Raw genomic sequence first — 12,478 nt, 5'->3', positions numbered from 1 at the left:
GCAAGGAACAAAAATAAAATTGGGTTGCCTCCCAACAAGCGCTATCATTTAACGCCCCTAGCTAGGCATGATGATTTCAATGATGCTCACATAAGAGATAAGAATTGTAACATAAAGAGAGCATCATGAAGAATATAACTAGCACATTTAAGTCTAACATAATTCCTATGCATAGGGATTTTGTGATCAAACAACTTGTGGGAACAAGGATCAACTTGCATAGGAAGGTAAAACAAGCATAACTTCAAAATTTTAAGCACATAGAGAGGAAACTTGATATTATTGCAATTCCTACAAGCATATATTCCTCCCTCATAATAATTTTCAGTAGCATCATGAATGAATTCAACAATATAACCAGCACCTAAAGCATTCTTTTCATGATCTACAAACATAGAAATTTTATTACTCTCCACATAAGCAAAATTCTTCTCATTCGGAATAGTGGGAGTATTATAAGAGACTTGGATACTATAAATTGTCTCCACATTAAAAGAGTAATGTTCAGAGAAAGGGTACTCATAATCATGACAAGTTTTATAAATATAATCATCACTACTCTTTATAGCATAAATTTTATCACAATAATCATCATAGGTAGAAGGCATGCTATCATCATAACTACTTTGCATATCAAAACTTGAGAGGCTAAAAATATCATCATTATTAAACATAGCCTCCCCAAGCTTGGGACAAACATTAATTGCGGCAAATATATTCTCAAATATGTCATCCGCATCAACATAGCTTCCCAAGCTTGGGCCTTTTCGTATCATAAGCATAATCACTCTCATCATTACTACCATGTATAGCACCAATAGTATAGCAATTATTATATTCTTCCAAGCAAGTACCAAAAAGATTTTCAAGATCATAAGAAGTATCATTATATTCCCAATCATAATCATCACAACAAGCAATAGGCATAACGAGATCATCATAAAGTGTTGAGAGTGTGGGGGTTCAATCCTCTTTTTGGAGCTCCTTATTAATGAGATTGGTTGAGTAGAAGGCTCCTCCTCATTACCTGATTCATCATAAGAAATAATAGGAGGATATTGGGAAGTCTCTTCCCTTTAATTAGTATTCTCTTCATCTTCTATTTGTTTTCTTTTCTTTATGTAATTGGCAATATAAGGATTTTCAATGCAATTCACCGCACAATACATATAAATTTCTTCTAGGTCAAAGCCAAGAAGTTTGTAATGGGCAAATTCTGGAAGATAATTAGTTAAACGTTTCATTTCTTCATAACCCATAAGCAAACTAAGTTCATTATAATGTGCAAGGGAAATCAAGTCATCATAATTTTTGGACATGATTAGATCGTGAAACAATTTGCATCGGATAGCTAAATGACCAATTTCATTGCAAAGTCCACAAGCACGGCCAAAATAATTTAAATTTTCAGCACATTCATCTAGCTCTTCTTGCAACAATTTGGTTTCTAAGTACTTATGCTTCTTGCAATATCTATCTTCCCTATTTGGTGTGTACCTACAAACCCAATGCACTCCACAAAAATTGACATGTTCATAGGAGACATTTTCATCATAACTAGTGCAATCATCATTAGCATCATGGGTATTCAAAGAATTCATACTAACAACATTGCAATCATGCTCATTATTCAAAGATCTAGTGCCAAATATTTTATAGATTTCTTCTTCTAGTACTTGAGCACAATTTTCTTTTCCATCATACTCACGAAAGATATTAAAGAGGTGAAGCGTATGAGACAAACTTAATTCCCTTTTTTGTAATTTTCTTTTATAAACTAAACTAGTGATAAAACAAGAAACTAAAAGACTCGATTGCAATATCTAAAGATATACCTTCAAGCACTCACCTCCCCAGCAACGGCGCCAGAAAAGAGCTTGATGTCTACTACACAACCTTCTTCTTGTAGACGTTGTTGGGCCTCCAAGTGCAGAGGTTTGTAGGACAGTAGCAAATTTCCCTCAAGTGGATGACCTAAGGTTTATCAATCCGTAGGAGGCGTAGGATGAAGATGGTCTCTCTCAAGCAACCCTGCACCAAATAACAAAGAGTCTCTTGTGTCCCCAACACACCCAATACAATGGTAAATTATATAGGTGCACTAGTTCGGCGAAGAGATGGTGATACAAGTGGTATATGGATAGTAGATAAAGGTATTTGTAATCTGAAAATATAAAAACAGCAAGGTAACTAATGGTAAAAGTGAGCGTAAACGGTATTGCAATGATGGTAAACAAGGCCTAGGGTTCATACTTTCGCTAGTGTAAGTTCCCTCAACAATAATAACATTATTGGATCACATAACTATCCCTCAACATGCAACAAAGAGTCACTCCAAAGTCACTAATAGCGGAGAACGAACGAAGAGATTATGGTAGGGTACGAAACCACCTCAAAGTTATTCTTTCCAATCAATCCGTTGGGCTATTCCTAAAAGTGTCACAAACAGCCCTAGAGTTCGTACTAGAATAACACCTTAAGACACAAATCAATCAAAACCCTAATGTCACCTAGATACTCCAATGTCACCTAGATACTCCAATGTCACCTCAAGTATCCATGGGCATGATTATACGATATGCATCACACAATCTCAATTCATCTATTCAACCAACACATGGAACCTCAAAGAGTGCCCCAAAGATATGACAGAGAATCACGACGAAAACGTGTGCCAACCCCTATGCATAGGTTCATGAACCCGCAAGTTGGTCACCGTAACATACATCAAGTGGCACGCGGTATCCCATTGTCACCACAGATATCCACGGCAAGACATACATCAAGTGTTCTCAAATCTTTAAAGACTCAATCCGATAAGATAACTCCAAAGGGGAAACTCAATTCATTACAAGAGAGTAGAGGGGGGAAGAAACATCATAGGATCCAAATATAATAGCAAAGCTCGCGATACATCAAGATCGTATCATCTCAAGAACACGAGAGAGAGAGAGATATATATCAAACACATAGCTACTGGTACATACCCTCAGCCCCGAGGGAGAACTACTCCCTCCTCGTCATGGAGAGCACCGGGATGATGAAGATGGCCACCGGTGAGGGATTGCCCCCTCCGGCAGGATGCCGGAACGGGTCTAGATTGGTTTTCAGTGGCTACGGAGGCTTCTGGCGGCGGAACTCCCGATCTATGTTGCGTTCTGGAAGTTTTAGGTCACGTAGGTATATATGGGTGCAGGAGGTACGTCAGGGGAGTCATGAGGGTCCCACGAGACAGGGGGCGCGCCCTAGGGGGGGCGCGTCCCCCACCCTCGTGAGCACCTCGTTTCTTCCTTGACGTGGGGTCCAAGTCCATCAGGTGTGTTTCCTTCCAAAAATAACTTCTACAGTTGATTTCGTTCCGTTTTGACTCCGTCTGATATTGCTTTTCTTCGAAACACTGAAATAGGCATAAAACAGCAAATCTGGGCTGGGCCTCCGGTTAATAGGTTAGTCCCAAAAGTAATATAAAGGTGGAAAATAAAGCCCAATATTTCCCAAAACAGTAGATAATATAGCATGGAGCAATCAAAAATTATAGATACATTGGAGATGTATCAAGAGCCGTGTTGTTAAACTGCCGGATACTTCTCCGGCCACGGACTCCGAACCGCCTGCGCCCGTTCCTATCGAATCCGGTTGGGCACCGATCATGGAGTTGACCTTCGCGGATATCTTTCAGCACTCGCCCTTCGGCGACATACTAAATTCATTAAAGTCTCTCTCCTTATCAGGAGAGTCCTGGCCGAAATATGTCTGGCAGGATTGGGATGCGGATGCCGAAGAAATCCGCCGCCCACCCACCACCCACTTAGTAGCCACTGTCGATGACTTAACCGACATGCTCGACTCCGACTCCGAAGACATCCACAGTATGGACGACGATGCAGGAGACGAACAGGAACCACTGCCCACAGGGCACTGGACGCCCACTTCATCACATGACGTATACATGGTGGACACACCAAAAGAAGACGGCAACGAGGAACGGAAGGACGCAACGAAGGGCTGTCCCCTCGAGAAGCAGTCAAAGTGGCGGCGTAAGCGCCGCTCCAAATCCCGCCTCGGCAGAAACAACGATCATATAGACCCAGCGTTAGAGCAGGGTGAACCATCGTCGGACCACGGCAACACGGAGAATCAAACCGAACAACCCGACTCTGTCAAAGATAATAGTCCGGACGACATCACACCGGACAGACACCCAGAGCAACAGAATGCCCATCAAAGGCTCGTTGCCATCGCGAGGAGTCTAAAAAAGCAGAAGCAAAGGCTCAAGGCTGCGCAAGACACACTCAGAATTAGATGGAGTAAAGTGCTCAACACAGCAGCAAAGTACGGCGGTAATCACCCCACCAAGAGCTACCCGAAGCGGAAGTTGCTACCCGAATTCGATGAGGAGGCCTTAGACCCCCCGCAACCAAAAATTAAAACGGCCATCTGGCCGAATAGACGACCTCACGGCCAACATAGAGCGGCAACCAATGCCGCACATAAGCCAATACGCGATTCACGCGATGGCTCGCATCAAAAGGATGACGCAGCCAGATCCATCTATGGACCATGCAAGCACACTCCAGCATACGATGCAACACAACAAACATCCGAACACCACGGTACACCCAGATACAGGGGTGCTGCACACCCCCTATGTTTCACCGACGAGGTGCTGGACCATGAATTTACAGAGGGATTCAAACCCGTAAACATAGAGGCATATGACGGAACAACAGACCCGGGGGTCTGGATTGAGGACTATATCCTCCATATACATATGGCTCGAGGAGATGATCTCCACACCATTAAGTATTTACCCCTCAAACTCAAAGGGCCAGCTCGGCACTGGCTTAGAAGCCTCCCCGAAAACTCCATTGGAAGCTGGGAAGAGCGCGAAGACGCTTTTCGGGCAAATTTTCAAGGGACTTATGTCCGACCTCCGGACGCGGACGACTTGAGTCATATAACTCAACAGCTCGGAGAGTCAGCCCGAAAGCTTTGGAACAGGTTTCTTACTAAAAAGAACCAAATAGTCGACTGTCCGGACGCCGAAGCCTTGGCAGCTTTTAAGCATAGCATCCGCGACGAATGGCTTGCCAGACACCTCGGCCAAGAAAAGCCGAGAACAATGGCAGCATTAACAAGCCTCATGACTCGCTTTTGCGCGGGTGAGGATAGCTGGCTAGCCAGATGCAGCACCAGCGACCCCAGTACATCCGAAGTTAGAGATGGAAACGGGAAATCACGGCGCAGCAAAAATAATAAGCGCCGGAATAAACAAGACAGCCCGAAGAGCACGGCAGTAAATGCCGGATTCAGAAGCTCTCGGCCAGGTCAGCAAAAGCCGCCCTCTAAAGGCACCAGAGATGAACTGTCCAGCCTAAACAAAATTCTGGACCAAATATGTCAGATCCATAACACCCCTGGTAAACCCGCTAATCATACCCACAGAGACTGTTGGGTCTTCAAGCAGTCCGGCAAGCTCAAAGCCGTACACAAGGGGGAGGATACACCAAGCAAAGACAAGGATGAGCCTCTCAAGCAAGACACTGGGGAACAAAAGAAATTTCCACCAGAAGTCAAAACAGTAAACGTGTTACACGTGATCAAGGGGAGAAACAAAGCGGCACTCCAAGAGAAATATGCCCAAGGGCCTATCACCGCGGAGTCCGGCCACTGGTCGTCTCAAGCGATCACTTTCGACCATCGGGATTACTCAGCAAGTATCCGGCATGCAGGATGGGCTGCCTTGGTATTAGACCCAATAATTGACGGATACCCTTTCACACGAGTCCTGATGGACGATGGCAGCAGTCTAAACCTGATATATCAGGACACAATCCGCAAAATGGGGATAGACCCAACGAAAAGTTGCCACATCAATACTACCTTTAAAGGAGTAACGCCAGGCCTAGGGGCTCATTGCACGGGCTCCCTGCTACTAGAGGTTATATTCGGCTTCCCTGATAACTTCCGTAGCGAAAATTTAACCTTCCACATTGCTCCATTCCAAAGTGGCTATCAAGCACTACTTGGATGCGAAGCTTTCGCTCGCTTTAATTCCATACCGCATTACGCTTCCCTCACGCTTAAGATGCCCGGTCCACGTGGCATCATTACAGCAAATGGAAATATGGAGCGATCCCTGGCAGCCGCACACTAAAACAGCCTCACCAACTAAAGCATCTGATAGGTCGTCAAGACTACGGACACGGTTAGACGAGTACGACGCAGCTATATGTAATTCATACAGGTTTGAAGGCCACACCCCTATTACAAACACAAGGGGCTCAACGCGCGCAGACAAGTGGCAATTTTAACTCATCTCGAATTATACTTGGTTTCTTTAAACCTACCTTTTTTGCACGACAACTTTTCACCTAAGTTCCTCTCTTTTACAGATGACCATCGTGCTACACCCGTCCAGGATACGGCACAACGGAGACACAGGCGCAGACGTGCAGCAGGGACCCGTTCCAAGGATTCTCTTTAGATTAAGACCCTGCGTAAACCTTTCTTACTGTCTCTTGTTGATACACATCCCTCGGATTCTCAGTACTATTGAGAAAGATGCTGGCGTCTTGGCATGTGGCCACGTCAGAATAATGCACGTACCTGGACACCAGGGGCTCCTTACAAAGGGCACTGTTTAGGCCCGGTTTATACCATAAAGACCGAATACCTTAGGGAGTGTTCGGCGTCGCGAGTTTGGCCTTATATGCATCAGCTCCGAGTCATGTCTTTGGTCAAATGTTGGGTTTGCCCGGCTCCTGTGTTTTGCTGCCTTATGTTCCGCTCTATCGGCTAAGGCGGCACCAGGAGAACTACTGCGATTGTGCCGCGGTTCATCCGAACGAGCACCTCAATAGAGAAAGCCGAAAACTGATTGTCATGATATAGCGTGAGACTGGTCAACCACTCGATGACCTATCGGAATGTTAGAATTCCTCCGCCTTAACGAAGGGCCATTTCCCGGCCAGGCAGGTACGCACCCCGAATTCGGGAGAGTGCGGAGCCACCAGGGGCTATATAGTAGCCCCACCGTCAAACTCCTATGGCTAAGTGAAAGTGTTAAAGCATTATAGTCTGGTTGCCTCGTTCGCTGCGCTATCACCTCCTTAATAGGACCAAGACGTTGGGTTAAGTGTGAACACGCGTCTTCTGCGAACACCTCCGCATTATATGCATGGGGGTTGAAGCCGACGACTGCAATCTTTCAGGTTATATACATATATACATAAACGGCCGCACATGAGGCATCATATTACTTCCAGGCAAAAGTATAAATACAGCCTTAATAAATTTCATAAAAACATTGTGTTTATAATGGGAATACATGTCACTCAAACATAATATTCTTCGAGCACTGGGCCTCTATCAAACGAGCACCCTCGAGAACGTCTTCGAAATAGTGCTCGGCAGCCACTCGGCCTATGGCCGAACCCTGCGCCGCAACAGTGGTAGCATCCATCTCTGCCCAATATGCTTTGACACGGGCAAGGGCCATCCGCGAGCCCTCTATACACACCGACCTCTTCATCGCACTGATGCGCGGCACCGCTCCAAGGAACTGCTGCACTAAGCTGAAATAATTGTTCGGCCTTGGTTTTTCCAGCCACAGATGATCTACGACGGACCTCATGGCGAGTCCGGACAACCTCTTGAGTTCGGCCCATTTGGCTAGCTGATCAGTCAATGGAAGCAGATGCTCTGGAACGTTAAACTGCGACCAGAACAGCTTGTCCACTTCACGATCTATCTGATCTCGGAAGTATTCGGCTGCATCAACAGCGCTCGCCGCCAAGTCCATATACGCGTCTGCCGAACTCCACAGCCGATCCAGAGGAGCATACCGCAGATCTCCGAATTTCCTCCACAGCAAAAAGGGCTTCCCAGCCGCAATATCACCAGCCTCACGCAGCTCTTCCTTCTTTGCCCTCATGGCAGAGCGGGTGTCTTTGGCCGCCACCGTGGCCTTTTTGAGGTCTGTTGCCTTCGCTCGGTTCTCTTCTTCAAGGAACTGGAAACGGTCGGCAGTGTCTCTTAACTTTATAGCCATCTTGGCCATTTTATCTTTGCTCTCGCAATGTGCAGCCTTTTCGGCTCTTAACTCTTCGGTCGCCTTTAAAGCGGCCGCATTACTAATTCTTGCTTGCTCCTTGGCTCGGGCAAGTTCCGCCCGAAGGGTCTCCATGGTGGCAGCTCCATCTGCGGTCACAACATATTAAAGATACTGGCATCATGCTGCTCTTACTATGTGACATTCACCAGAAAACATTACTTACCATGTGCCTTGTCAAGCCGCTTGTTAACAAGCTCGATGTCGGCATCTGCCGCATCCAGTTGCCGCTTTAGTTCGGCAAACTCATTAGTCTGGCTAGCCACCGGATCTTCCACCACCTGCACATTAAGGCGGTTTGGTTATTACCAGGGACTACGATCCTCTGTTCGCCGCTGTTCTCGATGACAACCAGAGTCTCAGGGGCTACTATCTACACAGGGCACACCTAAAAATGTGCGGTACTATCAAAAAGTATATCATTTCACGTACCTCAAAGCCTGTCAGTAGACTCATAAAAGCTTCATGCAATCCGCTTTCGGCGGATGAAATTCTTTCCATCACCGTACCCATCAATGTACGGTGTTCTTCTGAGATGGCCGCTCGCTCCAACAGCTCCCTCAGTATGTCCGACCGCATACCAGACGGTGCGGGACTCTTTTGTTTGCTCTCTTCAAGAGTCGGGCATTGGGGACTTCGGGTGACTATAGGATTATCTTCTAGCCTCACCGGATCCGGATAGGCCCTCCATGACGACACTTCAAGGTCGCCCGCTTCTTGAGCGGGGGAGTCTGGGGGAGGCGTTTCGCTCTCCATCATCTCCGGAAGAAGATCCCCCGAAGACGAGCTCTACTGAGAAGGGCTAAGATCCGAACTGCAAGATATACGCCTCGGTTATTTTCCTCAGAGGTAAGATAGTATATCTCCACTATTAAAGTACTTTTTGATTACTTACAGCTCGTTGGAGGGCTGATCCTCGCGTGGACTTTGTGCGGCAAAAGCACCCTCCAAGGCAGGACCCTCTGGTGGAGACTTCTTCTCCCGTTTGGAAGCCTTGGTTTCCGGGTCTTTAGAGGCAGTCCTCTTCCTTCCCCAAAGAAGGTCAGATTCTTCCCCTTGGTTATCCTCCTTCACGGAAGCGCTCATTCCCTCGGTTGGAATTGGTAGCGATGGGGGTCCGCTTTCGAACTCATTATTCCCCCATTTATCTTCCTTTGAGGGCTCCGGGCAAGGTGCTAGCTCAAGCATCTTTTCCAGTACCGGATTCTCCAAACCCTCAGGGAGGGGGGGCGAACACCGAATCATCTTCACCCTTGTTAGCCAGTCTTGGTCAAAGAGCAATTTCTCAGAATGACGTCATGGTAAATGAAAGACGGTGTGTTCAGCTAAAGGATTATTTACTTGGTCGGTGGTATGGTTGCTGCTTAGGCCCACGTCCTCGGTAGTCTCCGAACACTCCATTTGGGGTCCGAAGAATGATTTGTACATCTCCTCGTGCGTCAGGCCGAGGAAATTCTGAATAGTGCGCGGTCCTTCTGGGTTGAACTCCCACATGCGGAGGGGCCGGCGTTTGCATGGTTGGATTCGTCGAACCAGCATGACTTGCACCACCATAACCAGACTAAAATCTCCTTCGAAGAGATCTTGAATGCGGCTCTGCAGTACAAGCACGTCCTTGGCTGGACCCCAGCTCAGCCCTCTGCTAATCCATGACATTAGTTGTGGTGGAGGGCCCGAGCGGAAAGCAGGGGCAGCCACCCACTTGGCACTTCTGGGAGTTGTGATGTAAAACCACTCCCATTGCCATAATCCGGACACCTCTGGAAAGGAACCCTTCGGCCATGGAGCTCTGGCGATCTTGCTTATTAATGCGCCTCCGCACGCTACATGCTGCCCTTCGACCATCTTCGGCTTCACGTCGAAGGTCTTGAGCCACAGGCCGAAGTGAGGGGTAATGCGGAGGAAGGCCTCACATACGACAATAAAATACCGAGATGTGGAGAAAGGAGTCTGGGGCTAGATCGTGGAAATCTAGCCCGTAATAGAACGTCAAACCCCTAACGAAGGGATCCAGAGTGAGGCCTAGACCTCGGAGGAAGTGGGAGACGAACATGACGCTCTCGTCGGGTTCGGGAGTAGGGATGACCTGCCCTCGGGTGGGCAGCCTATGCGAAATTTCGGCGGTCAGGTATCTGGTCTCCCTCAACTTCTTGATATCCTCTTCCGTAATGGAGGAGGGCATCCACCGGCCTTGAAGGCTAGATCCGGACATGATTGAAGGTCCGAAGCACCTGACCTGGGCTTTGGGTGTTAGAACTCGAGGCGGGGGAAGGATTCGATTGAGCACGGGAGGGAAAAAAGTAAAAGCCTTGTCCCTTTATAAAGAGGGTGAATATCAAGCGTCCTCTCCGTAGCCGTTTGGGACTTGCCTATAATCTAGGAGTCCTAGACACGGTTGGGTTACCCACGACCATATTGATGAGAATCCTGTAATTAGGGGAACGCAATCTCTGCTTTGACAAGACGTGTCAAGAAACCGCCTCACGTTATGTGTGGAGCTGGTTGAAGAAAAACGGTTCGAATAATCATCGGGCCATGGCATGATGTCATGCTGCCAAAACGTGTCAGCAGATTAAGATTTGTGGAAATATTATTCTCTCTACGGTGGTATGTGGAACTTATTTTGCAGGGTCGGACACTATCCTTGTATTCAAATTCTTCTGAGATGTGTTCGGAGGAGGAACCCGCCTTGCAATGCTGAAGACAATACTGCGCGCCGGACTCATCGTCATTGAAAGCCTGGTTCAGGGGCTACTGAGGGAGTCCTGGATTAGGCTGTCTCCGGACAGCCGGGCTATATCCTTTGGCCAGACTGTTGGACTATGAAGATACAATATTGAAGACTTCGTATCGTGTCCGGGTGGGACTCTACTTGGCATGGAAGGCAAGCTAGGCAATACGGATATGGATATCTCCTCCTTTGTAACCGACCTTGTGTAACCCTAGCCCTCTCCGGTTTCTATATAAACCAGAGGGTTTTAGTCCATAGGAAAACATACAATCATACCATAGGCTAGCTTCTAGGGTTTAGCCTCTCCGATCTCGTGGTAGATCTACTCTTGTACTACCCATATCATCAATATTAATCAAGCATGACGTAGGGTTTTACCTCCATCAAGAGGGCCCGAACCTGGGTAAAACACTGTGTCCCCTGCCTCCTATTACCATCCGCCTTAGACGCACAGTTCGGGACCCCCTACCCGAGATCCGCCGGTTTTGACACCGACACACGTCATGCCGTTCGGCCTCACCAACGCACCGGCAACATTTCAATGCCTGAGGAACGCGATCTTCCGTAAGTTCATCCGCAAGTTCGTTATCATTTTCCTTGACGATATTCTGGTCTTTAGTGAAACGATGGAGGAGCACCTAGAACATGTGCGCATGGTGCTGGAGTTGCTCCGACAACACCAACTCTATGTCAAGGTCTCCAAGTGCGAGTTCGCCACCGACCACATCGACTACCTCGGCCACGTGATCTCCCGCGAGGGCGTCGCCACCCATGCGGAGAAGACCCAGGCCATGGTGCAGTGGCCTACGCCGACGACGGCGACTGAACTTTGCGGTTTCCTCGGCCTCACCGGCTACTACCGCAAGTTTGTGCCGCACTACGACATCATCGCCAAGCCACTCACGCGGCTCCTCACCAAGAAAGGCTTTGAGTGGTCCGAGCACGCCCAAGCTGTGTTCGACCTGCTCAAGCAGGCCATGGTCACCACACTGGTGCTCGCGCTCCCCAACTTCGACAGGCCGTTCGCCATCGAGACGGATGCCTGCAACACGGGCATCAGCGCTGTGCTCACTCAAGAGGGGCACCCCGTGGCTTACTTCAGCAAGGCACTGGGCGCACGCAACCAGAAACTCTCCACTTATGAGAAGGAGTTTCTCGCGATTATGATGGCTGTGGACAAATGGCGACAGTATCTACAACGCGGGCCGTTCGACATCCTCACGGACCACAAGAGCCTCTGCAACTTGGGCGAGCAACACCTCGAGACAGACGTCCAGCGCAAGGCCATGTCCAAGCTCGTCGATCTCCAGTTTCGCTTCCTGTACAAGCGCGGCCTCGACAACGCAGCGGATGCGCTCTCCAGGGTGGGCAAGCTCATGGGCGTGGCCGTGCTCTCGACCTGCCAGCCGGGGTGGTTGCAAGAGGTGGCTAACTCCTATGCGACGGACGCGGAGGCCCAGGAGCACCTCCAACATCTGGCCGTGTCCAGCCCGGATGCAGACGGGTACGAGCTCCACCGAGGCGTCATTCGTCGTCAAGGCCGGCTCTGGATTGGGGCGAACACGGCCCTGCGCACCAAGCTGATCGCCGCGCTCCACAATAGCGCGGTGGGTGGCCACTCGGGCGTCACGGCG

The sequence above is a fragment of the Triticum urartu genome, chromosome 5, assembly GCF_003073215.2.
Source record: "Triticum urartu cultivar G1812 chromosome 5, Tu2.1, whole genome shotgun sequence".
NCBI classification, from domain to species: Eukaryota; Viridiplantae; Streptophyta; class Magnoliopsida; order Poales; family Poaceae; genus Triticum; species Triticum urartu.
The sequence above is the reverse complement of the archived record's forward strand: the minus strand, read 5'-3'. Positions refer to the sequence as shown.